The sequence below is a fragment of the Ptychodera flava genome, chromosome 5 (assembly GCF_041260155.1).
Source record: "Ptychodera flava strain L36383 chromosome 5, AS_Pfla_20210202, whole genome shotgun sequence".
NCBI lineage: Eukaryota > Metazoa > Hemichordata > Enteropneusta > Ptychoderidae > Ptychodera > Ptychodera flava.
The window spans coordinates 10,720,578-10,746,206 of NC_091932.1; the positions used below are offsets into that span (position 1 = coordinate 10,720,578).

The following is a 25,629-nucleotide window of genomic DNA, read 5'->3' on the forward strand; positions in this document are numbered from 1 at the left end:
TATACTATCTTAACAAAATTGTACGTTGAGTGACTACAGGCGAACTCTCATGTCAATAACTGAAAGAGCGCTAAACTTACAAGAGGGAAGCCCCGTTCGGTCATGTGTTGTCAGCTCTCAACAATTTGATTTTAGGTATACTCGGTGCATTCCGAGACTGTGCAGTAGCCACCTTCATGAAGCTACTGTTTATGTAAATGAAGTCTAAATGCAAATTTGGTCGTACGTGAGGTGAAATGGGTCAACTCAACGAAATTGCACTTTTGCTTGGAACTTGAGATAAACAGAGTCATTCGTTACGCTATCAGCACAGCTCTTGTACAAATACGATAAGTCCCACCATTAATAACATGTTTTGCGTGTTGCTGGTAGTACTGCAATAAACATTACTGTTCTTTAGGGCTTCGTATCTCGCCTTTTTCGTTGGACGATTTTTAAGAACCGTTTGTCCAAACAATCGACAGTAGACTTTCAATAAAAGCATCCACCAGCAGTACAGTCACAGCAAAATTATACAGAAGCTCATTTTGGTTTTCTTTGAAGTAAAAATTGTAATTCGGAAGTTTCGTTGGATTTTTTAAATTCTTATATCTAAATATTCAGATTTCCGTAGCGAATAGGCCAAATGCATCAATAACAGCGAATTTTAAACGAAATATTTGCCGAATTACGACTGAACGATGTTGCGACTGTTTAAATTGTGATAGTCACGGGTTAATGCGGCGAAGGAAAGGTTAAATCCATATTGGCAGAAACAAATAGAAATGTGTAGATTTATATCCAATGCGCTGTTTCACTTTACGGATCCTAAATCGGTCAAATTACTAGAATTTATTGATACTCAAATGCTGCCAATGTTCAGACAAGTGAGTATTAATACGCGAGAGGAAAATTAATTTGTGTGACGCATGGTGTTTGTATCTTCAACGTTGAATAGAAATAAGAGAGTCGGAATTGATAATATATATTGTACTTTATTTCGGCGCCATGACGCACGTTTTCGTCTGTCGTTGAGGGCGTATGGCCTTGACGATTTGTGTATTGAGATGCGAATATGTTCTATTCATCCTGCTACTTCGAACCCAGAGCGCACCGAAGAAGTTTCATCAGTCAGTTCACATTGCTTAGTTAAGGTTGTTTACTGCTGTGTACATGAACGCAATCGGCAAGACTGTCAACCATTCCCACAAACCCTTTCATATCTGAGCATAGCGGAGTTGAAGAATTGGCGCTAAAAGCTGTCGTCTGCTGAAAGCTGTTCAGATCGTTTGAGGAAGAAGGTATGTAGGCACATGCATGCGTCACTTGTTAAAACAAATCCATGCATAGAATCTTAGATAGCAATTGTATACACATGTTTCATATGAATCGATATGACACGTCACATTCTTGCGTCCGATTCAAACCCAGCGTTATGTTTGGTTCAATGGCACGGTGACGAAGGCGGAGCTGCACGGGACCTGTCTTTTCACAGCAATGCTGAGATGGCAGTGACTTTTTTAAACGTGTCGATGTCCCAAGGCAAAAATGCCGCACCGCTACTGCAAAGTTGTAGGCTGTATTATAAGGAGTAGCGCTAACACTGAAATTTGATTTATGTGGCATTGAAATCTTCCAAAGTTTATGTGTTCTGCGACATAAAGTCACTGGTGCATTTCATGGCCATGATACAGCGGCCGTCGACAGCTGACCGTCCACCAACTTTTTTACGGTATAATTGCCGTGACGCTGCTAGCAGTAAATTCTAACCGTAAAATAACACTTACAGAACTACTCTATTAAGACTACGCTATATTTAACGGTTTATCTCTTTGAAAGGCCTGGAACAACACTTTTAAACGTAATTTCCAAAGTGTAAGTCAGGCGTAGGCCTGTGGTGTGAATTATCCACGTTAGAGGAGGTGAGAGAAGCCTGTATATCATTGGAAAGTGCAGAAATAGATGACGCGCGAAACTCCAGAATTTGTCTTTGCTTTGCAATGATTAAGGCATAATTTTACACTATTTAAGACTGATGTGTAATATGCAGTCTGGATCGACAACTCTCGTCCTTCTCGTATTATCACGTGTCAGCATCACATGACACCAAAACAAATGCTTCTTTTGAAATATCTAAAATTACCGCTTACTAATGTACCACAAATCAATAAATACACAAGAAATACACTTGTTATTGTTTCACCCCAGAAGAGACGGTTCATGCCCATGTCTGTGTTGTTTTTGGCGGGAGGGGTGTCGGTAGTGCAGAGAATTTCTGGTACGTGGGTTTGAACGATCGGCTAGCGAATCGGCGATAGCCCAGAAAATTAATGTGTACAGTCAATCAAAATCTTAAAAAGCATCCATCAAGTCTATACAGCAGAATTAATGACTGCTAGCTGCACTGATGAATGAAGTCGAAATGGGAATTTGTTGTCAGAGAAACTCCGATAGCATTAATCTTACTTTGTGTGTTTGGCGCCTAAATTAGACAATGTCATTAACAAATGAGCCAGTGCTACTGAGTTCTCCAAGTTCGTCCGCTCGACATTGTGACCTCTGGCCCAATTTCAAGTGGAATGTATAACATTTAACGCCATCACGTGATCGTTTTATTTAATGGCCGAACTCCGTGTAGTGAGCCCCCTGGTGCCACAAAACAGAGAGATAGGCCATACACAAATGGTATATTTTCCCTTTCTTCTGACAATGTAGTCCCATGTTAGTGCTCAAAGTCTGTATAGAGGGTTAAAAGCCCGGTGGTGGCAGTCCCCGGGTTGGTGGGTACCCATGTACGTTACCCAAGTTTGAAAAGTACCCCCTTTCCTAGAATATTTCTGAGAAAAACACCCCCTATTTGTGGCAAATCTGGGAGAAATTAGCTGTAAAAAACATACTCTTATTTTCGAAATCCAGGAGGTTAGTATGTTGACTTCCAGGGTTGACCCTGGAGGTTGACTTTTTATACATGTACATACATCACAAATGTTTGTCCTCACCTGATTTTAGTCACATTCATACACAATCATCTTCCTTATCCGTTTGGATCTGGAGTTTAGGGGGGGGGGGGATGGACCCTAAGTGATGGGCATGTATACGTCATATATACAAACGTACGGTACTGTTTTTCATTTTCTTTGTGAGTGAGACAAGACCAGATTTAGTGTCCTAGGGAGATTATGAAAGGACTACCCCTAATCTCGGAGGTTACTCTGAAAAAGTACCCCTTTTTCTCGATTTCACGGACCTAGAATCTCCGAGATGACTGCAGAAAAACATCCCCTTTTCCGTGAATTTGGTAACGCGCATGGGTACCTACCAACCCGGGGACTGCCACCACCGGGGTTAAAAGTGATAAACTACCTTTTAGCTGAGATTGTTTATACAACGATGAAAGGGGGACTTTTTAAATGGGCGGATATTGCTTATTGCAACGCTGTCTGTGCAATTGTAAACATTGCCATATTACCCTGGGACTTACCCCTTGATGCAGTTTTTCGATATTATCGCAAGGCTTCTCGTGCATAGCTAAACCCACGAAATTGATAATTTGTTTGAAGCTATTCTGGGAGACACTGTCGGTATAAATACAGTGTACTGAATTTCCATGCCATCAAGTGATAGTCAAGTGAGCTATGGAGATGAAATAAAAAAGTACATCTGAACTTTCCCAACATTGCATTTATCTAAGCGCTGTTATCACGTCGAAGATTGGACAACCTTTTACACTCAATGAAAGGAAACTGTCATCGTGGTTTTCGATCAAAGAAGCATATATGAAAGGACGTTCAAAGTGGATGTACAAAACGATAGAGATAGCTGCAGTAGAACCTGGAATCCATTTTAAAAAGCACTTCTAAAAACGTATTCACAAAGAAGATATGTTGGAAAGGACGAAGCGCCCTGTCATTAACTTTGAAAATTGCATTTTGTAAATCTTGTTTCATCACGTGTGTAATCCTACGGCTTGGTCTTTTTATTATAAAGAAAATTTACGATCTGAATTTCATTGAGCGATTTGATTTGTAAAATAAAATCCGATAAGAGGTCACATTTTGGACAGAAAATCTTGCTGTTTTAGCCTTGCGAGGTTTGTGCGTCGTGAGCTAAGCATCGAAGTAGTTAGAGCGAAATACTAACGCTGAATACGACTGAGCGTGATTTACATGTACATGTTTTTGCATTAGTGACCACTTTTTCTGAAAGATCGCCTCCCTAGAGAAAACAAGAATCCGGAAACAAGGCCTGATAATTCATCAGCTTAACCCATATCCGGCGACGATGGAAACTTGGGGTCAAAGGTAGCTGAGAATGTTGAAATGCTAAAAGAATGAGAAAGAGATTTGAAATTTACTTAGATAATGGCAAATAAGTGGACTTGAAATACCAGTTTGCATTTTCAAAGCGGCTAATGTTAATTTGTGTCGTCACGATTACTCCTAGCGATTGCGCAGACGGGTTTCACTATTTACGTAATGGATTGGATATGAATTATGAGTATTGTGACAAATATGTAGGCAATTCATAAGTACAACACTGAGATAATGATGTGGGTAATTTTAGAACAGATCCCTGATTTACTGTAAAACACATTTACTCGTACTGATAATGTCTGCTTTATTAATGGACATAACAAGACAATGTGCCACAAAGATCTAATTTGTTAAGGTTCTGTTTTTTCTGTTCTATGTAGCTATTCCATAGTAAAATTAAATCAATCATCATTATGGCTATTAGGCACAATATGCTAACATCGATATCTTTGTTTTGGAACTATCATCTAAATATGATGACGTTAACAGAAAACGTACAGACTCTTCTGCATCAATTTTTTCTCCATGAAGACATATAACGAAATTATAATTAAGAAAACTGTGGAAGTAGCACTCATATATATTCATTGACACTCTGTACATGCACTGTTGCCTCCTCGCTCTATATGTCAACGTATTGACCATAAAATAGTTCGAAAGTTAAGTCTGATATATGAAAATTTCATTAAGGTTTGATTTTCTAGGGCAATTTCAGGTATCATAGACAAACACCAAAACCCTGTGCCCATAAATTCGCTCAGCCAGCGCTCTGTATAAAATTATATGGTTTACTTCGTGGACAGCAGTATGAATTTAAAAGACACAGAAACGATAAAATTTGTGATGTTCAGGTGTTATTTCGCTGTTTAATATTTGAAGATGATAAAGTCCGGGTAACATAAATTCACTACAAGAATTGGAAGTGAGTTTTTGCTTCGGGATGTTGTTGGGTCAGCTGGATCCCTTCGGTGGATAAAGTCTGGTATGACGAAAGCCTATTATTATGCAAATGTTAAAACGTCATGCTATTCTCACAAAGCATACAGATCTTTTCCATTTAGTGTTTGGAATGAATCATCACTTTGGTGTCTGCAAATAGGTTTCTGTTGCATAGCCCATGCAAAATTATTTGTCTCATATTAATCACTAACACATGATAATTTGAACGGATGCTTGAAGTCTTCCAATCGGGACGTTTACGGGTATAAACAAGGAGCAAATCTTGTAGTCTTTTAACATTTGATAAAGAACACGCTCTAAAGAGCTCTGAAAATCAATGTAAACATTTGCTAATGGGGAAATGAAAGCGAACAAAGATAATTAATGACACGGAGATAGGCATAGGGGGAACTGCATGAAGAAACATATTCAATTAATTTTCGTCTAATTAACCCCATTGGTGATGCTGTATCTCTGTCGAACAAGAAATGAGGCAATTTCATTGTATGCTAATAACCAAGACCATGTTTGTCACGACTCGAGCCCGAGCACGTTGACGAAAACAGTCTGATGAATCGCATTTTTTAATCACTGAGGAAAAGAATGAAAGGAAGTCATGACAGTCAGCAATCACAGGTGTCACATTATTATTGAAATAACTATATATTAAAAAGATATTATGGTAGCTCAGCGTGATCGCCGAAATTGCAGGAGGTCTTCGTGACGATTTCCCGTCATCCATATGGCATCCTTCATGAATTCGATCAAATACACTGTTTTCAACGCCGAGGGTAAATTTGACGGCACCTCCAGGCAACGTTCATCTTTGTGACAGTCCATCTGCGGTCTGGCATCTTATAATCTAATGATCTGTAATCTTAGGAACCGGACAGGGAGATAAAAATGCTCTGTTTTTGCGAGATTTTGATGTTAGAAACCGCGAAAAGATTAAACGTTATCACTGGAATCATAGGCTAACTCAAATAACGTCGCTACATGATATATATGATGGAATTAAGTCAAATGTAATCCTATTTTGATGTAAGTCGACATGAAGTGTTTTGGATCGCACATATATTATATAGCTCTGATATATGCCAAAACTTTATTTGACTAAAACAGTTTCTTATTGGTTCTGTTAGTAAGCGAATAGTTCAACGTGTTTCAAGATGCTAGCAATTACGAAATTTCCATACGATATGCAAGTAACAAAATATTATGAAAAAAAATGACTTTACTCTCGTCACAATAGTCTACAAGTCTATGTGGGTGTGTGTCTCTTTCTGTCTGCCCAGTATGTGTCTCATGTTTTTCGTCACAATTATTTAAAGTAAATATTCTGCTTTACTAATATACGAAGTCGTTTATTCTGTGGAAATCATTTCTACATAGACTTAACACAGGTTATTCGAGCGACCACTTTGTCATGTGTATTTTGTTTCTCACAACCCAAACTTTAAGCTTTTCTGGTACATTGACTTTTTATCTTGTTTTCAAAAGATATCTTAGATTATCTGGCAAAATGGTAAGCAGCGGGAAGTGAAGGCTTGAGAATCACAGTATAAACTCAACTTAATTTTTCTTTGTTCCTTTAAAAGACTGTATTTTGCTAGTATTTCCCTAGAAGAGAGTTTTGAGTTTCAACGGTTGATATTTAAAGTAACAGTGTATTCCAAGAATGTACGGCAAATCTTGCTTAATTGTTGACATAACGTAAGGGATTTCCACCTGACGGTTCATGCTGTTTGCTTGCCATGGAGACTGTCACAGTCGCAGAGTAAGGTAGAATTTTATATTCTATCACCGGAAATTAAATAGTGTATCATTGAAATGTGTTTGAATAGCTTAGTTGATACAAAAGGAGATTTTCCCGTTTGATGTGACCCTGAGCAGATTTATAGTGCTAACTTAATCCTATCAAGTATTGATCAAGTTCGATATCAAAGGAAAAGCGAAGGTGAAACATACAGTTCATTTTAATTTCAGTGAGGCTGATATAGTAGCTGTCAGACTCGGAGACTGTTTACCTGTACGTTGAGTATCCTTTCATCCATTGATCGATATCCATGGTAACCGTGAGATCTAGTGAGAATTCACCGAAATTACGCTTATAGAAAGGTTTGTTTGTTCGGAGTAGGAAAATGTACAGGCGGCAGCGCGCAAATTGAATTAATGCCGCCAAGGTATCAGGAACGAACGGCGAAATATATTGCATCATGTAACTGATCGTGTAACGGAAGCCTGTGTGTAAATACAAAACTCGGTTAACCAGAAAGGAAGAATGCCGCTGTAATCACCGAGCTATATGTACAAACTAATGATTAATTAATGACTAATGACTAATTAACTAATGATATGCGCCTTGAAAATCAATGCCTCATGGTTTAATCGGATTTTGGTGGTGCTTTCAAGGTCAATTAAGTTACAACCTCACCTTGGACCATGTAAAGGACCACTGAGCGACATAGTCTTATGTGTTTTACCATAATATGAGAAGTAGTCTACCGAGACACAACACATGATACCGATTACGACCTGCGACGTGAAATTTAGTATTAAATGACAAGACAGCTGTTACAGTTTATGTTAGGTTAAATACCCAAGGTGTCTACATCACCTTTTGTGACGAAGTGTTAAAGAGGATAAGATCGCATTCATCACACTTTATCACGTGATGTAATAATGTCCGACATCGGGCAGATTAAATTTATTGTTTATCTCTATATGTATAGAACATTGACACTTTATGCTTATCCGTGACGATTAATAGCTACTTATCTTCAATGACATGTCAGATTTATTTCTAATCTTGGGTATGAATTGATCATCTCAGATTGATCACAGTAGAGGTAGAATCACGCCCGACTTTTGAAGTTTAAGAAGTTCCTATTCATGTGATAGTGAGAGCGATTTCCTTGAGGAAATGGGTAATCATATATGACGTCATCTTTTCCAAAGTAACACCTTCCGCTACGAAATTATTCTGCTCGAAAAGAGTCTAAAATGATGGCCCTTTACTGTATCCATGACAACAACGAATATGAAATCCTCACATTGGAAAGAGTTTAAAGTAACGACCCTGGATTGTACCCATGACAACAACGAATGCGAAATCCTCACATTCATTTTGCTGGAGTGTCACCCACTCAAGCAATCATAAGACGTATAGATTGACAGAAATGGCATTTTCTTTCAACTTATCTACATGCAAACTCTTACATTAGACTGACTCACACCTTATCATACATGCATATGCATATATATATATATATATATATATATATATATATATATATATATATATATATATATATATATATATTACGTAACTCCATTCATGTAGGCACGTAAATACACATTATACAAACACCAATAAATCATTGTGCACGTCAATAGGAAACCATTTTACAGGAGTCTCGAGGCAGCACGAACATAACATTTTACTATGTATATTCGAACGAGTATTTTCATCTTCAAAACACTCGTTACTAATAACGGCTGCCAGATGTAAGCTTATGTCATAACTTAACATTAAATGTCCCCCTGGGTTCAGAAAGGGCTGTGCGCGTGAAGAGAACTTTAGTGCTGGAGTCCCACTACCAGTTTATGCCTCTGGACGTCATATACATATCAACCATTTACAACTGTTTCAACGGGAGATAAAACTTATTCAGTAAACATACATGTAAAAACAGTAGATTAGACCGAGTCTGCTGGTCCATTATTCATTCCTCGCTGACATGTGCGCATTACCCTGTTCTGCAGTGTCTTAATCAAAGCTGTGTTGAAGCTCTCAGCAAAAGCCAGGTCAAGAAGTCCAAGGTAAGGTTACACGCAACTTTGTTAATGACCCAAAAGGCAGAAATCTCACTGAAATCTGCATGGATGTCATTCAAAGATTTCAACCACAACTTGAAGAGTATTTGAAATGATGGCAATCGATTGGTATATACACTATAACTTACACCTTGGAACACTCGATCATGAATAGAGTGTGGCCACAGAATTGCTTGAGTGCAATTTCTTATCCGAAGTCGTAAAAAACAAAAGACCTATTCTTGCAAGTTCATTCATGACTTTCGAAATAGAATCGCCATACCCACACGACGGAAGAACTTTTATTCGTCATACGCTCGTTATATGCATCCACGGCATCTCATGGTCTCTTCATTTAACTAGCAAATCTGTTGTCATTCATTATTTAAAAAAAAATCAGATTCAAATCGATTTGACTCGGTTACAAATGAGCCTGTCCCAGTGGCGAGTCCTAAAGTCGTTGAAAAAATCGATCTAATAGTCAATTTGGTTATTTTCGGGTAAGATGAAGCAGCTTGGCTGTTAGAACCATAGATTCTATTTCGATAACAGGCATTTAGCCTTTTTCACCTGTATTTTATTCTGGTCAGCAGGCTCTCAGCCGACTGTACACGATTAGCAGGCAACGAAGCATCTCTAATGGTGTCGACAAGCAATCATTAAACAAATTGCACGACTAGACTATTATAACCCTCTTTTTATACGGAGGCATTGTAATACTAACGGACCGACCAACTAATCGGGATTCAGTGTTCAGGTTTCTGTGCGTCTCAATTTGAGGAAATAAATGGTGGCTTGGCCAGTCTTTAACTTGCGTTTCCAGACCTATCTGCGCGATATAAGGTACTTATGTGGCACAAAAGCGATTTGTTATCAGAAACGAAAGACACACATGGGTTCTATATTCAAGCACTGCAACAGCAACAGGGTGTCAAGGACCCTGACTACGAGTTAGTGACGACACCTCTGTACCTGCTGCCATCGCTGGTACAATGTTTGTATGCATGGACAGAAACGCTGCCGGTAATCGCTTTCGACCGCGTGCTCTAATGCCGGCATTATTCCTAAGAGATCCTTCCTTTCCAACCGTGGATGTCATGCTAAATGGATCAAGTACGAGTGAGAAACATATGCCACGCCGACGTTTCGATTCGCGCTGCCTCACAAACTAACGTACACATGAAAGGTACCACTTTTCATGCGTCGAATAATACATTCTTAAACTTCAAAGGTCATCATCGTCCCTATATTGAATTTAATTCCTTGATGATATTCAGAAATCAGTTTCACTAAAAAGTCAAAGCATAGCGAAAATAAAATTCTTTCCGCCTCAATGATATTGAAACTAAAGAATCAAAGTTGATCCTTGCAATAGCGCCCACGTACATAATGTGAAATACGTTCTCGTAACATCAATATTAAATGAGTTGCATAGATCAAATTTAACAGTGCTACGGCGCTCTAAAACACGTACCGGGGAGTAAGTTATTGCTTCTTCTCCGCGTACGTCAACATAAAAATTCTCTTTCATTGCCAGAAAATCTTAATCACAATGTCTACGACGATATTTTACGTGAACAAGTATATTATATTGCTCTATGTGTTGCCTTAACTTATTGACTTCTAACCATTCAATACCTCAAAATCACATGTTGCATGTTCATAAACGGGCGCCTAATTGTACGTAAGTAACTCAGGCATATCTTTAGCGTAACACTTATATCGTGTAATCAAAATTATATACCAAGTCTGTATGCAGTTTCTTCTTAACTTTAAAGTTGGATTGGTGTCGTCTTCGCTCGCGCGTTCTCTTTATGTGTATGATATAAGACTTACTTTCCGAAAAACTTTACTTGAGTAAGGTACAAGGTAAAGTAGTAATTGAACGGTAGCAGCAACATTTTATCAACTTTTCTTTGGGTTTTTCCATCAAACATAAACATTTTCTTAATCTATCCAGAATTATGCCGAAGTGCAAAGTAATATGCAATGCTTTTGCCAACAGCATTGGATATTATACAAATACTGACTGTGCTGACTAGATGAACACTGGGACATTTACTATCTTTCACAGGTGAGAAATTCGAGAAAACAGGAGAAGGATGGTGAAAACTGTTATAAATTTAATAATAATGGGTTATTATATAGCGCACATATTCACAAGTTGTGCTCAAGGCCTGGGGAGCAAACAACAGCTCACATGTGCAGCCAGTTAGCACAGCAGAGCTCAACGTACAGATTACAATAACTCTTGGGTGGGGAGAAGCAAAGAGGAATAAAGTGCCTTGCTCAAGGACACAACACCATAGCAATGCCGGGGCTCTGACTCGCCATCCTGAGATCGTTCAAGTCAGTCAGTGCAGATATATATCGCAAATTAGGAAAATTCATTAAATATGCAAATTATCAGTCAACTAACATGTCATCCTTTAGTATATTCCAAGAGTGATCAACATTTGTAATGATTCTCATCGCATTGTGTGCAGCCGTTGTCAGTGTATATCCATTTTTTTCTTTAATAATTAATTATGCAAATAAGCACAAAATATGCGAACCACATCCTCCAAAAACTAATTACTTCTTGCCATATGCAAACTGTATCTATGTACCAGATTTGATTCTGGTCGCTAAAAATGTAACTTTGGGGTACAGGGACAGTGGGAAAAAAATCACTCATTAATGCCGATGTGTGAACACGGAAATATAAAACAGTTCAGAAAGCGGTAACCAAAAGACTCCTTAATACCAACTCATACGTCAACTCAGCCCCCGTCAAAACCTCCTCGATGTTCCTTTACACAGTAGCAACTTCAAGGGGGTTATTTTCACTGTGTGGGAACGTGTTTTTTCCAAGGAAGATCCGTAGCAAGCTGTCATCTCTCACAATGAGGTAAATCCAGCACAGCAGGCGGGGGAAATGATTAACGTGTAGAAAACTAATGAGACACTCTTTTGAAGGCTATTCTTGTTTTAGAAAACATACAATACTGATAACATGATAATATAGCTCACCCCCACCCCCACCCCAACCCCCTGCTAAGTTACTCCATGGATGTACACAAGTTTTGTAACTCCATGGTTACTCGGAATCAAGTTGTTTGCGCTGACAAATCGTGACGGGGAGGTATGTTTACTCAATGAGCGAAGGGAAGTGCCATGTTTTGGAGACACATGTCGCTTTCAGCGACCGGTGTATCGCAATGACTAACAGTCTCTATACAATTGTGTCTGCCAACGCATGCCTAATTTCTTGCAGCAGCAGATTATCTCTAATTTTGCAACATGAATGTGACTCGGACACAGGACAATCTCGCGTCCAATTAGTCTGCGTCATTGCCTAACCCACACTTACATACGACACGTGTCTGCAACACGGTCTTGAAGTTGTTATCTGATCCTTTGTGTCAATTGCACACTTCTGTACTCAAATGATTAACAAATTAGGTATGGTAAGCCTGACAGTGTACTCTTTCCTCTTTCCAACTAAGAATGGTTGGTAAATGTTACCATGGAGGTAATAGATGGCTGTTACTTACACTTCACATGTCAATGTTACAATATCAGGGTGAAGGGCGTGGTACTGTAAAGCGTAATTGATACAGAACATGACTTGAATTTGACAAGCTGGCTGGATTCAACGTTTGACTATTTTCATCTTTACATTATGTATAAGCAAATGTTAGGTGGGCTTTAATACATATGCAATCAATCATTATCATCACCACCATTCGAACTCAAATAGGTGTACAGAGTGTTGTCTATAAACGCTTTTTTAGTCTTAGAGGGGATCTTTTCCTCGTACAGACATCGGCCAAAACCCTTTACATTTTCTGCTCTATATAAGAAGAACACTTTTTTCTTCGTCTCCCTAAGATGTATTAAAACTCGAAGCTGTATTTTTGCTGAATGACCACATCATGTATGATATGTCATGTTGTTGTTTACAAATGAATTCCAGCCCTGACTTAAACTAAGTCATCAACACGGGTCATAACGTGAGACATTACAGAAATACAGGATGTGTGGGCAATAATAAACACTCGGCATTCGACATGATTCTTGGGTAGAACGAGAAACAGTAATTTACAGATACCGCCAAAAATTATGTGAACTACATCAAATACATGGTCAGAATTTTTACTACATAAAGATTTGAGTGTGGGATGGGGACTCTTAGAATTATCTGATTTTACGAAAATATTCTAACTCTTATTTAGGTATTTCCAGTTTGCAGTTTATATTATGAATAATGTTACATAGAAGGTTACAGGTTATTGGTAATTCGATGGAAGATTACTTGGCGATTATCATTTAGACAAATTCAGAAGTAGGTCTACAAATCTTCGACAGCGACTGGCCGTCTTTCTCTCTTCCTTGATTTATGGTTTTAGAGACTCGTCGCGCTCTCTTCCATGGGAAAAAAGAATTGTAAGCGATGGATTATCGACTCTTGAAGACACTGCGGAAATGAAAGCAAAGGCAAGGACTATGTGGGTGGATGACCCATACCCATCAATTCCACTAAAAGTGGACATTCCCATCACATTAACTGATTACATGAAATCTGAGGGAATGAATATTATCAATTTTCACGTGTAGATGGCATGATGCTGTTGTAAGATCGCGCGTGTCGTGGAGGAAGTCGATCTAAATAGAAACAAAAATCTCCAAGGTATCACTGCATTTACTCTTGAATGGATCATTTGGCTGGTATGTCAGTTTCACACACATTTTTTTCTACGGTTCTGTCTTTTACAAGAAGTATTGTAAGTTAACGTATGTCGCTATTCATGGATGTAGTACGAAGACTATGATTAAACAGGATAAATAGGCCTTCGCCAAACAATATCCTAAAGACGACTTCCAATAGTTGACCGTTACCGTTAGAATTCTCATCAATCAAACTAAACTATTATATCCCCTTCGAACGTTGGTTGGGGATTGCTTGGAAATTTGTGTCGTTTTTTCCTAAATGCCATAGTATGTACACTGTAATAAAGTATTTCATATGTAAACGTCGAGCTTATTGTGAAATATGGGATAGTGTATATCCTCCAGCGTTTTCAATACCTAATGACCTGGCTGCCAGGCTGAAGTGACGTCGATAGGTAATTTGTAAATGCAAATTGGATGTAGTGCTAACAGACTTACCCAACGAAGTATATGAATGTTGTAAATGTTTAAACGGCTTTATTTTCTTTACCTACATCACGTTTGGTAACTTTGACAATGCTTTTGAAATCAAGAAACATTAAAAACGCAGCATATCTCGATTCACGATTGTGATCGTACAGCACAACTGACATTCTAGATGATAAGTCGATAGAAAGCTTGGATGTATCTATAAGACAAAGTGTGACCCTTCGTCAATAACAGAGACATTGAGGTGAACAATAACCCCGCCTATACGACATGAAGTCAAAAAGGACATCAAAGAAATCCAGGGAGACGGTGATTTGCGGTCAGTTTTCCGTTTCTCTTCCAAAGAAATAAAAGATCAAGCTAAGCCGCCTTTGCCAAGTTACCCCTTTCTTCGAACAATAAGCAATGCTTTCAAAACTAGATCTCGTGTTCCATAATAAGTGTATAGCTTTAAACTATGTCTAATAAGCATAATGACCCATTTTCGATTGAGAATCTTCATCGTCCTAAAATTTTGCAACAGACTTTATTTGTTTCAGCTACAGCAGATCCGCGAAAAAGTTATGAACCTTTTTTGTATCGTAATATAGAAATATTATAGCGTTAATTTTAATGATAAAAAAGGCAGAATATGTTTCACAGGCAGACTTTTTCCACCATTCTTCGAATGTGTGAATTTATTTTGAAACTTGGAGAAAAAGTAATTCTTTAGTCTCGCCTTGGTTACGATTGGAAAATAATCCATTTCCTACAGAGTTAAGATAGAATCCGCGTCGAAAGAGAAAGACTTAAACTTTTGCTCAAACTTCCTCCGTGAAACTTTTAACCATTCTCTTTTCCTAATCAAGAATCAAAATTAGGGATCACCGTGCAAGTTTGATAATACAGAAACAAATTACCATACATTTACTGATATTTGAAATTCAAAATGGCCGCCATTCCTGTGTTAACTTTTTTGGGAAAAATAAAATGTTCGATTTTGGAAAAATTTAGACGGTGAAAATGTTTCTTTGTCCAAGAGTTTTAAAATGGTCCGCCAGAAGTGGTTGATCAGAAAAGAATTTTAAGCATTTGAGAGTCTGAATATCTACCCTGGAGGCGTATTTTACTTTGATACAGATATAGGTAGCACATTTTGAGTTTCAAAGAATAGTTGGCCGAAGTTGAGTAGGTTTACGCACGTAATCAAGATAAGATGTAAATCTTGGCCCATTATTCTTTATTGTGAAAACATTACAGTTTGAATTTTCTCAATCGAGTACGACCATAACTTTCTAACTTTCATTGAGGTGTACTTGCATTCGGTGTACAAGAAAATAATCACGTGACAAAGCCGACATATCCTTTTGAAGTTGGGTTACACTTTTTGTACATTTGCATCGACTTTTGCGTAGTCTCTCATTAATGTTTTCTCCTGATTCGGTGACTAAAACAAAAAACAACTCGTCACTATTGGTTAAAAGACCGTCTAAAGTTTAACGTTTACTTGGTAAGAGTAGTGAACAATATCAAAACGTTTAGTTCCCATGTCACCACAGGGTGTCTTGCTATGTAGTATGAAGCAGTGCTGGTCAACGCTTAAAGGAAAATATGCAAAACTGGAGATTACAACCATTTGCAGTAATAGAGCGCGAAGCCACTGCAGTGAACTGCAATAAAACTGATTACACTAACTAGTTTCAGCTGTAGCCGTGGCCACTTTGGTGTTGAACAAGGCTACTTGATAAAGACCAAAAAGTCTGCTTGTACAAAGGCAAAACTAGCTCTGTCTGAGGCTCGAGTTGTAAATGAGAGTTTACGATTGGCACCCTGTGTTCAAGATTAAGATACAATGTAACATTACCATGCACTTGTCCATCTACAAATCTTTTTTATTTCAACTTCCCCAGACAAACTGTCTGCATGGGACATACAATGTTGTCGACTTTGCCAGCTGGCTACAGCTGAAACTAATTAGAGTGAGCAGTTTTATTGCAGTTCACTGCAGTGGCTTCGCGCTCTATTTCTGAAAAGGGTAGTAGTGTCCTACATCGATTTATATTGACTGAGTCTCAACATAACAACTTAGCGAAAACTCACTTCTCTTCTTTCTTTGATCTCAATTAAATCCGTTCAAATTAAGTATTAATGGCCTTTATTGCCTCATTCCAAGGTATATTGAACCAAATTAGTTGATGCCTGATTCGTTGACGTTGTTAGAACCTGTCGCTTGGAGAACTTGTTGAAGGAGACCTGTTGGTTCATTGAAAATCATTCACTGACGGCCTACTCTTAACCCATATTTTACCCCTCTCGGAAAATATTACAGAAAATAACTGCGATGGGATTATGTAATCCCATTTCATCGGACCTACTTGAAGTCAATGTTATCCAGGACTTCAAAGCTAATATATTGAAACAGACGTAAGCATTTGTACAGTTGTAATCTTTCCAGTGAAACACTGAAGCTTTAGATTACAATAGCATTTGCTTACAAAGGGTCGCTGTTGAGATGAAAATCACCCACTTAACGTCATATGTTCATGATAACCTTAAAGTATCGTATTTGATTTCCTCATATGCATCAATTTGTTCGAAATTTTCAAGCAAACACAACTTCTCAATGAACGATTATTATTTCCGTCGCCTTCTATGGAATACCTGACTTGGTTTTTGAAACAGTTTCCATTGTGTAATCGGAACACGTAGGTATTGTACAACGGATGGATGCAAATGAAGTACCTCATTGAAGACAGGCTATCAATGATCTCTGATTGTCTTATCAGCTGAGGATGATATCCTTGTTCATTTCCTTCCTTAGATTACTAGTGCTGCCCCTTTTCTGAGGTCAAAGACTGACGTCCGGTAATCTGCCATGGGACAAAAACTATGATGAAAACGCACGATTACCACAGCTACAGTCAATGAACTCCATCATTTTTATCATATCATGTTATCAAATTTATCCCCACCAAGGAAGAGAAATCTAGACATGAGCACTTGTCGATTCCATCCAGTTTTCGAACAATTCTGCTGGAGGAAATATTTACTCGGTCAATAAACTTACATAGGATATTAGTGCACTAGAATTTTATAATTGTTTTAGAGCAACGATTGGCTATGGCTGTATCACATTTATCAGTTAATGTAAATTTACCCCATGTTATAAAGAGACGTGTCATTGTAATTTTCTGGTCGTATTTTGCTGTTAGTGAGCGTACGTTCGCAGAGATAACCAAGGAGGGATTGTACATTTACACAACAATGATAACTTTCAGTAAACTGGCCATTATGTAAGTTCACTATTACATATTGTGACATTAATGAATGTTTGCGATAAAAAGAGACGAACTCACTTTTGAAATTCTGTGAACTTTCAACACCGTGAAATCACGTGGCACTTTTTCATTACAGTCGGCTCGCTATGATGAAACTTCCACCCGTCTAAGTTCGAGTTTGCAATGCGAATTCGAAGGGACAACAACGACCTATCAGTGATAGAGTGACTCAAGTTTGATAGAAGCGTTTGATAATGGCCGTCTGCGGTGTGTCCATCCGTCCATGAAATGGGATATAGCATTTTGTCTTGCTAGTTTACCCTAGGGCCATGGTGTGTGAACAGGTCCTCGTCTTCAATCCACTGTTATCGATTACTTGTCGGCTTTGTCGTTTATCCAGTTCGACAAAAGCTGCCTTATCTTTAAAAAGTTAGCGACATCACAAGAAAAACTTTTCGTTCGAACTGTCAGAGGGAAAAGTCCAGTTCGTGAGTGATGTGTTTTCGGAGCTTTTATTCAGAGAGCCATGTTCTACAATTGGACTCATTCCATAAATGTAGTTATTCCCATGTACTATAGCGTTAGACGTGGACAAAAAGTAAGAAACGTGTGTTTGAGGAAATTGGCGGGAACTTTGATTAACCTCCCTCGGAGATTACTTGCGGAATTACGAAGTTGCGAGAGGAAAATTGTGTTTCTCAAAGCTGTGTAACCGTTTCAAAGGTGATGATCCCGTATAGTTAATTGGTATTGATTGAAGAGTGTAACGCTGTGACTGAGTCTGCCAAGGACGGTGACACTTCGTGAACTGATTGAAATCAGATGGAGCGTAAGTCCGTTGAGACTGTAGTTATACCTGACGGTGTTGCACTACACAGTGACGCGTGCTTAACTGTCATTCTGTAGATTTGTCTGTGGCATTTTTTGTCATTCTTACATTGATTTTTTTAAGTAAGTTTGAACTCCCGTGCACTCAGGGAGTTTAAGGTAATGTGCAATGCGGAGCTGATAATGAGCGATTATGCCGAAACGTGCCCTTCCATAAATATTTGAATATTGGGGATATAAGCTATTTTTCATATTGGCGCGCGAATTAATGGATACCTGAAATGACCGATAAACTTAATATTCCCTTTCATTTTTTGTATTGCAGAGCTAAATGTCTGGCACTTTAGAGACATTTAACATTTTCAACAGCTGAAATTGTTTGCTGATATTTTATGTCACTAAATTTATATTTTATGTTTTACTTAGCTTCAAAAAGAAGTACACGGGGTAAACAGACCGCTAGGTTTTGTTGGATGTGACACTTGTTCACAAGTCGATTAAAACTCTCCGTGTACTAGAATTGACGTCATGTATACAACTCAATTACTTGACGGTCTTCTGCGTACATGACCTTTGTGCTTTATGTCCAGTAATCTATGTTGGTTAAGAGAAAACAGAATTAATTTTAGTGTGACATTTGCCATTTTATGAAGTCATATCCTGCGTGAAGCTACTTGCATGCCTTGTTTCTGCCTATCGACATTACCGTTGAAAACCGCACATTCGGGTCCAAGCTGTTTGATATTGAACAAATTTCCATTCTCCATACGCATGCGCAGTATGTATGTATGTATGTATGTATGTATGTATGTATGTATGTATGTATGTATGTATGTATGTATGTATGTATGTATGTATGTATGTATGTATGTATGTATGTATGTATGTATGTATGTATGCATCCGCTTAATATTTTCCAATGGCAATAAGTGTACGGTCAGAAAATTGTAGTAACACCAATTTCGGTGTAACTCTAATAATCTCCAAATAGACAAAATAACAATAGCATTTTTCCAGACTAGTGAGAAGGATTACAAATTTCTGATGCATTTTTGAAAATATATCTACGTATTAAAAAATTTCGGCCTGACAAAACAATTGAAAACTACTGAAAGCAGGTTACAGCTCGATGTATTCCATAGATTCGATTGAACGAAATGAGATCTTGAAATAAACCGTCAACAGACAAAAACATGACGACGAAAAGAAACAAAAAAGCCCGATCATCTGATGTAAGTGCTCGATTACTTGTTTTCTTAAATCTCGGAGTCACGTTCGCTGTCAATGATTTTCACAATGGCACTAACTCCACCGATGGCGTGTTTAGGAACATTGTATTCTATAAAACATCCAGAAGCTGTGATCTACTTGATTTCATACCCGTGTACTTTACCAATCAGTCAACATCCAATTCGGTACTTCTGTTCAGAGAAATTCATTTTCATACACTTCAACGTGTAATTTAAAAGACCATTGTCCACGGACTTCCTGGTTTCCATGACTACCGTGTCAACAAGAAGGTCAGTTGGACTGCCATGAACATAGCTCCGTTGGTAAAAAATGTTAACGGCGTACTTTTACAGCTTGGATTTTGCTTTCAAGCTATCTTTAACCAGTGAACACATTTCACGACGCACGTATTCCGTCGTAATTTAGATGAGAAAGCTACGCTAAGGTGCCGCCAGTCGTATGCCCGGTGGCTTATTCTTTTAATTTGACTGCGAAATCCTGTACAGAATAAAACCAGCCTATGTTATATAGATCGCACAATATTCATTTTCTACCTTATATCGCGCCCTCCGTTTTCCATAGCAACAGATGTAAAAACGAAACATAGTCTCTCGTTTTCCAAGACATGTCATACAAACTTGTACCTTACTCCTCTGACAAGATGAATAGCTGTCTTCACCATGTTCTTTATAATCCCTGTCAGGATTATTTCATGGCTTTGTAAGCTATAGAATCCCTTTGCATGTGTCTATGAATCTTCATGGACATCCAACATTTGCGGCCGGTCGTATATTTTAATTGCTCTATAAAAATTCGAGGCAAATACTCCCATAAAACTCTAGCGTAGCAGCGTCCAGTTAATTAGTGCTTAAGCCATAACGAGACTTGGAAACTGCAACGAGCGGTATTTACTTTGCCTGCACTCTGTGGCTCTCAGAACCCAGTAAGGTAAGAGTAGATCGTCCACTTCAAGAAAGGTGTGAACGGAATAACAACACCTCGACGTAAATTTACTGCTAACGTTTAACATTATTATACTTTAATACACTGGAATAGGCAGACCGTAAACCTGATAGCGCCGTACGTAACAATCGACCAGGTTTGTGTTGAAAGTGAACAGTGAAGCGTGTTTTCCTCTCAATTTTTTTTCTCCAGATGAGTAGGTTGGAATGCTTCGCACAATAACTGACTCCCTCATCGTTGCACCCTGCTGCACCCTTTATTCATGCTTAAGAGGTTATAGGTATCTGACTAACGCTGTATCGAACGGAACGGGAAGTATGTTAGAGTGTAAAATGTGACATAGTGTCAACCACAATACCTTCTCCGGTTGCATATCCGTAGCAAAATCGTAAATTATTTTATAATTAGAAAAGAGCAACAATGGCTGTACCAGCAAAAAAGTAAGCTGAATTCATCGCCGTTGAAATTATAAACTGGCAGTGTCATAGACAATAACGTCGCAATAGTCAATATCGATTAGCCTCTCATCTGCATGCAAGTTGTCGATTTCAAGGCTGATTTACTTCGAAAAATTGATATTCCGATGAGCGAAAAATCAGTTCTGAGTTTATGATTAAGAAACATATGTAGAACATATACGCGCCTCCAATATGCTGGGTCAAACTGGAGTCGAAACGATACGCCGACCTCAAAAACCAGACGGAACTGTAGAATGCAAAATAATACGACATACAACAGGGCAATAATAATACAACTCAAGGATAATTTCCTTCTTTTAATGACAACGCAGTACCGTGATTACATATGGTTTCCATATGTCATCATGCCCCGCGAAGGTATAATGTTTGACTGACTCTGTAACGATGAAAATATGCCGCCGATTTTCGAAACATGAATTTAGCACCGAGATTTTTGTGTCTTCTTGTTGCACGTCAGACGATATATGGTCTGAGACCACTTGCATCATATGTATTTTCTTTCGTTTTCACAACCATCCAATTTTTATGTGATGAAAACTTTGAAGATGGTCAAGTTGTAGAGAGAGAACGAATGCGGGTAGCCATAGCAACGGCACGGGATAAAGTGTTCATATTTATTCAAATTAACTCAAAACAGTGGAATGCACTCTTTAAAGGTAGTATGCGCCTTGAAAGTGAAAGATTTGCTCAAACTTTCGTCAAGGACTCTTTCCACCATTCTCTTTCAAAGTCAAGATTAAATAGGGGGTCACCGTGCAAATTTTGGTACTAGAGAAACAATAACCAAAGATTTACCGACAGTTGAAATTCAAAATGACCGTGTAATATTGACGATTCTTGAAAATTTCACTTTGAAAGAAAGTTCATTGTAATATGTATTCTTAAAAAAGGCCACTATTTTTAATGTAGATCAGAAGTAAAAGCGATAAACCACAGCTCTCCTGTAGAAACCGTTCGAGGAAAATATTGTATTTTCATTACCTCGTCGGTAACCCAAGTATAATTTCGAGTCATGAAGATTTATTTATAAAGGACATTGTAAGAATACTGAGAATAAGGACACAAAAATGTTTCAAACTTTACCGTCAGTTTTCTCCTTCTCTAAAGATTTTAATATTTCACAAAGAAATGTAAACCATATGGGATGAATCCTATATTTCACAAACATCTCTTTTGCCAAACCAACCTCTACATACAAACTATGATACACAAAGAAATTCACAGTACTTCTTGATTTTGGATGGCCCCCATCTTTGAATATGGTGAAGACGATGTTCATAAGAAAATGTTTTATCTACTATGTCATGCGCTACCATACAAGAAAAACACGACAGAGAAATGTCACGTACACGCGTTTTATATGGTAGTGAACAAATAAATAATTACTGAAAGAGATTTACGGGATAATGAAATGCAAAATACAAATTTACATCACCGTCAGTTTCCAGCAATCATGTACCTTCCCAATTAATTTCGTTGCCTTTCATTCCTCCATTGAGGGAGCTATTACCTTCACGTAAATCAAGACTCTCATCTGTTCTTAATGTTCCGTATTTTCAAACTTGACACTTACAAGAGCAAGGCTAATTGAGAACGTGTGTTTCCACGGCTTAGCAATGTCTCGTTGTATAAGAATATACGAGCGCAAGCACCGCTGTGTCTGACGTAGAATTGTAAAGCGGGGAGCGTAATGACGTTGATGGTTTGTATGCCTTGAAAGCTTGAAGTGATAATTTGATATACCTTGTGGGACATACGTGATATAGTGAAGACTTATATGCATCAATAGATAAATATAAAATATTTACATTAATAGATATACAATGATTTCATTGCGCTATACGATCAACCCCCAGACATAAATGGGTTGATCTGCAGAAATAAATTTCCTCGAATTGTCACATTACCTGTATGACGATACGTGACATCTAAAATGTGAAATTGCCCAGAACAGGGAATGGAATTTCCAACGTTAAGTTTCTAATGAAAGCGTTAAGGTTTTGAAGTATATATTCATCTGTGAGTCACAAAAGTCATATTATAACGGCCCTAATTATTTGATAAGAGCCTTGGGTTGCCTGAGGGTGTGCACAGCGCGATTGAAATTTGCGATTGGGAAGTTGCAGTGGACAAGTGCCTGTGATATCCTGCGGGCAGGCAATGCCTAACTCTTAACTTGACAATTGTGCATCGACTATTTCAGCTGAGATAATTCTATAGGGGTTTTTTGACTATCACTTCCTCTGAGTGTCCTGTGAGCGTTTCCAAATATGTGTGAAGATCTATAGCACACGGCTACTGTTGTTTCATGCAAGGGGTGGTTTCCAATTGATGGAATAGCACTGAGTGTTCAGTAAATAAATGTTGCAGTTTCGCCACTAGAATATGTTGAATATTAGAGCCGAAAAAAGCCAAAGTCGTTGAAATTAATATGTAAGATTTCATAACTGCCGCCACGTTTTGCTAAAAAATGTGTAAGTTAGAACCAATGTAGTGAGGGTGCCAAACAAGTACAAATAATAGCCATGCAAAATGTCATTGGAATACCTTCAACGTGCCTGTTGAATCATAGACCCTCGAAGGTCTATGGTTGAATCCAACATTATATGTATATGGGCAACTTTACTCATCAGACATCGTACATCTCGTATCAACTAGATACACAGCCGTTTAAAATCTGAGTATCACGAATTTTGTGATTTTGCGTGACAGCAAACACTAAAAATAGCGTACAGGGTCTTTATGCGAAATCCAATGCTTGTTAACGTTTCATTTCCATTCTAGTGCGACACATCGATCAGCTATTTCTACAAATTCACTATAAAAGTATTATTATTATTATTATTATTATTATTATTATTATCCTTTATTTCAGGTCGATGACCCATACAATAAAAATATACACTCAAAAAACTACATTAAAATATTTAAAAAGATATAAACTCAAAAAACTACATTAAAATATTTAAAAAGATCTAAAAATGGTGAATAAAAATCCCTAATAGAGAATACTCCGACTGTGTTTCCAAAAGCTGGAATGAAAATAAGAGTCGGAGTGTACACAGCTGTAAATAACAGTATTTCTGCTGGCCAACAGACGTTGACAAAATGCAAATAACATCCTACGATGCAATGATGTAAAATTCAAAATATTTCTATAGTAAAATTATGACTCATACTAACATCGTTTAAGATCAAAGACTAACCACATCGTATTATTATAGGCCACCTTCAATTTTGACATTTGTTTAACACTATATTTACACCAAACATTTAAACAGTAAACACTGTATAAAAAACTTTTAAAAAGAGTGCACTTCACTTTCTGAGAACATCTGCCAAAATTGCGAACAATGAAGTTGGCTCTGACGTACAAACATCGGAGCTACCTTTGCATAGCCACATCATCGTCAACGGAGGAAGACATAACATATCCTAAATATTTTTTGCTGTTTACAAAATTTAAAGGTTTCCCATACAAATGTACACAAGGGATTCTAGCTGGTTTCCAGGACTTTGGAAAACTTGCCATACACTCTGTTTTTTCAGTGTGGAAAAGAATATCATGTTCATCTCCATAATGCTCACAAATGTTTATCAATTTCTGTAATGCTTTAGTTGAAGGACATATCAGAACTAAATCATCTGCATAAAATAAATGATTAATAATACAGTTAGCCAAGCAGCATCCAACACCAGCCAGCTGAAGCTTCCGACTTAAGTCGTCAACATAAACAGCAAATAAATTGGGTGAAAGGACGCTACCTTGACGCACACCGTTGATGACGCTAAAAGGTTTTGACTTGGCTGATGCCCAACGGACAGAGAATAATTGTCGACTATACCAGAACTGTAAAATTCGAATAATGAAAAGAGGAATATTATTCCTAATCAATTTTCCAAACAGGGTCCAGTGGTTTACCCTGTCAAAGGCCTTGGTAGCATCCATAAAACAGAGAAATACAGGTGTATTCTGTCTTTTGTAAAAGTCAACAATTTCTTTCAACACAAAACTACACATGTCAGTGGAATGATTTCTTTTGAAACCAAACTGGAGATCACATGTTTTTAACGAGGTATCGATTCGAGATAAAATACATAACTCCAACAATTTCGAGGTAGCTGTGACAATTGTAATAGGTCTATGATTATCTACTGATGTCATGTCTTTAGATTTGTCTTTCACAATAGGACAAATAGTCGAGTGCATAAGGATCTCTGTAGATAATCATGAATAAAAAAGCTAGTTAGACACATGCTCAATAAAACACAGAGGACATGACTTGCATAAATCAAATGTTCCGCAGCGATACCATCATTACCAAAAGCCTTTCCCTTTTCTAACTTATTTAAACACTCTCTGATCTCATTAACAGTAACTACCATCCCATTATGAAAATTGATCTTGTCTAACGAAGACAACACAAATGCTTTATCATCACACCTTGGTACAGAATTCAGTAGATTTTCATAGTGATTTTTCAACATATTGGCGATATTCTCATTACCACTATAGCCATTCACACTAGTAGGAAGATGAGAGGAACGGCCAATTGTAGAATGCACAGTGTTCCAAAACTTACGTGAGCCTCCCTGTGTCAAGTTGTACGCCATTGCCTCCGCCCTAGCTTTACCCTCGTCTTTTTTGCATGCCCTTAACACAGATTTAAATTTGGCGCGCGT

The 25,629-nt window shown here is 37.9% G+C and overlaps 1 protein-coding gene across 1 annotated transcript in view; it reads left to right on the forward strand.

The window, feature by feature from the left end:
• The first annotated feature begins 1,061 nt into the window (after nucleotides 1-1,061).
• Nucleotides 1,062-25,629, forward strand: part of LOC139132988 (orexin/Hypocretin receptor type 1-like) — a 119,124-nt gene continuing 94,556 nt past the window's right edge. Inside the window, exon 1 of the mRNA XM_070699332.1 lies at nucleotides 1,062-1,280. The gene's annotated coding sequence lies outside the window, so the exon portion shown is untranslated. The remainder of the gene's footprint in view (nucleotides 1,281-25,629) is intronic.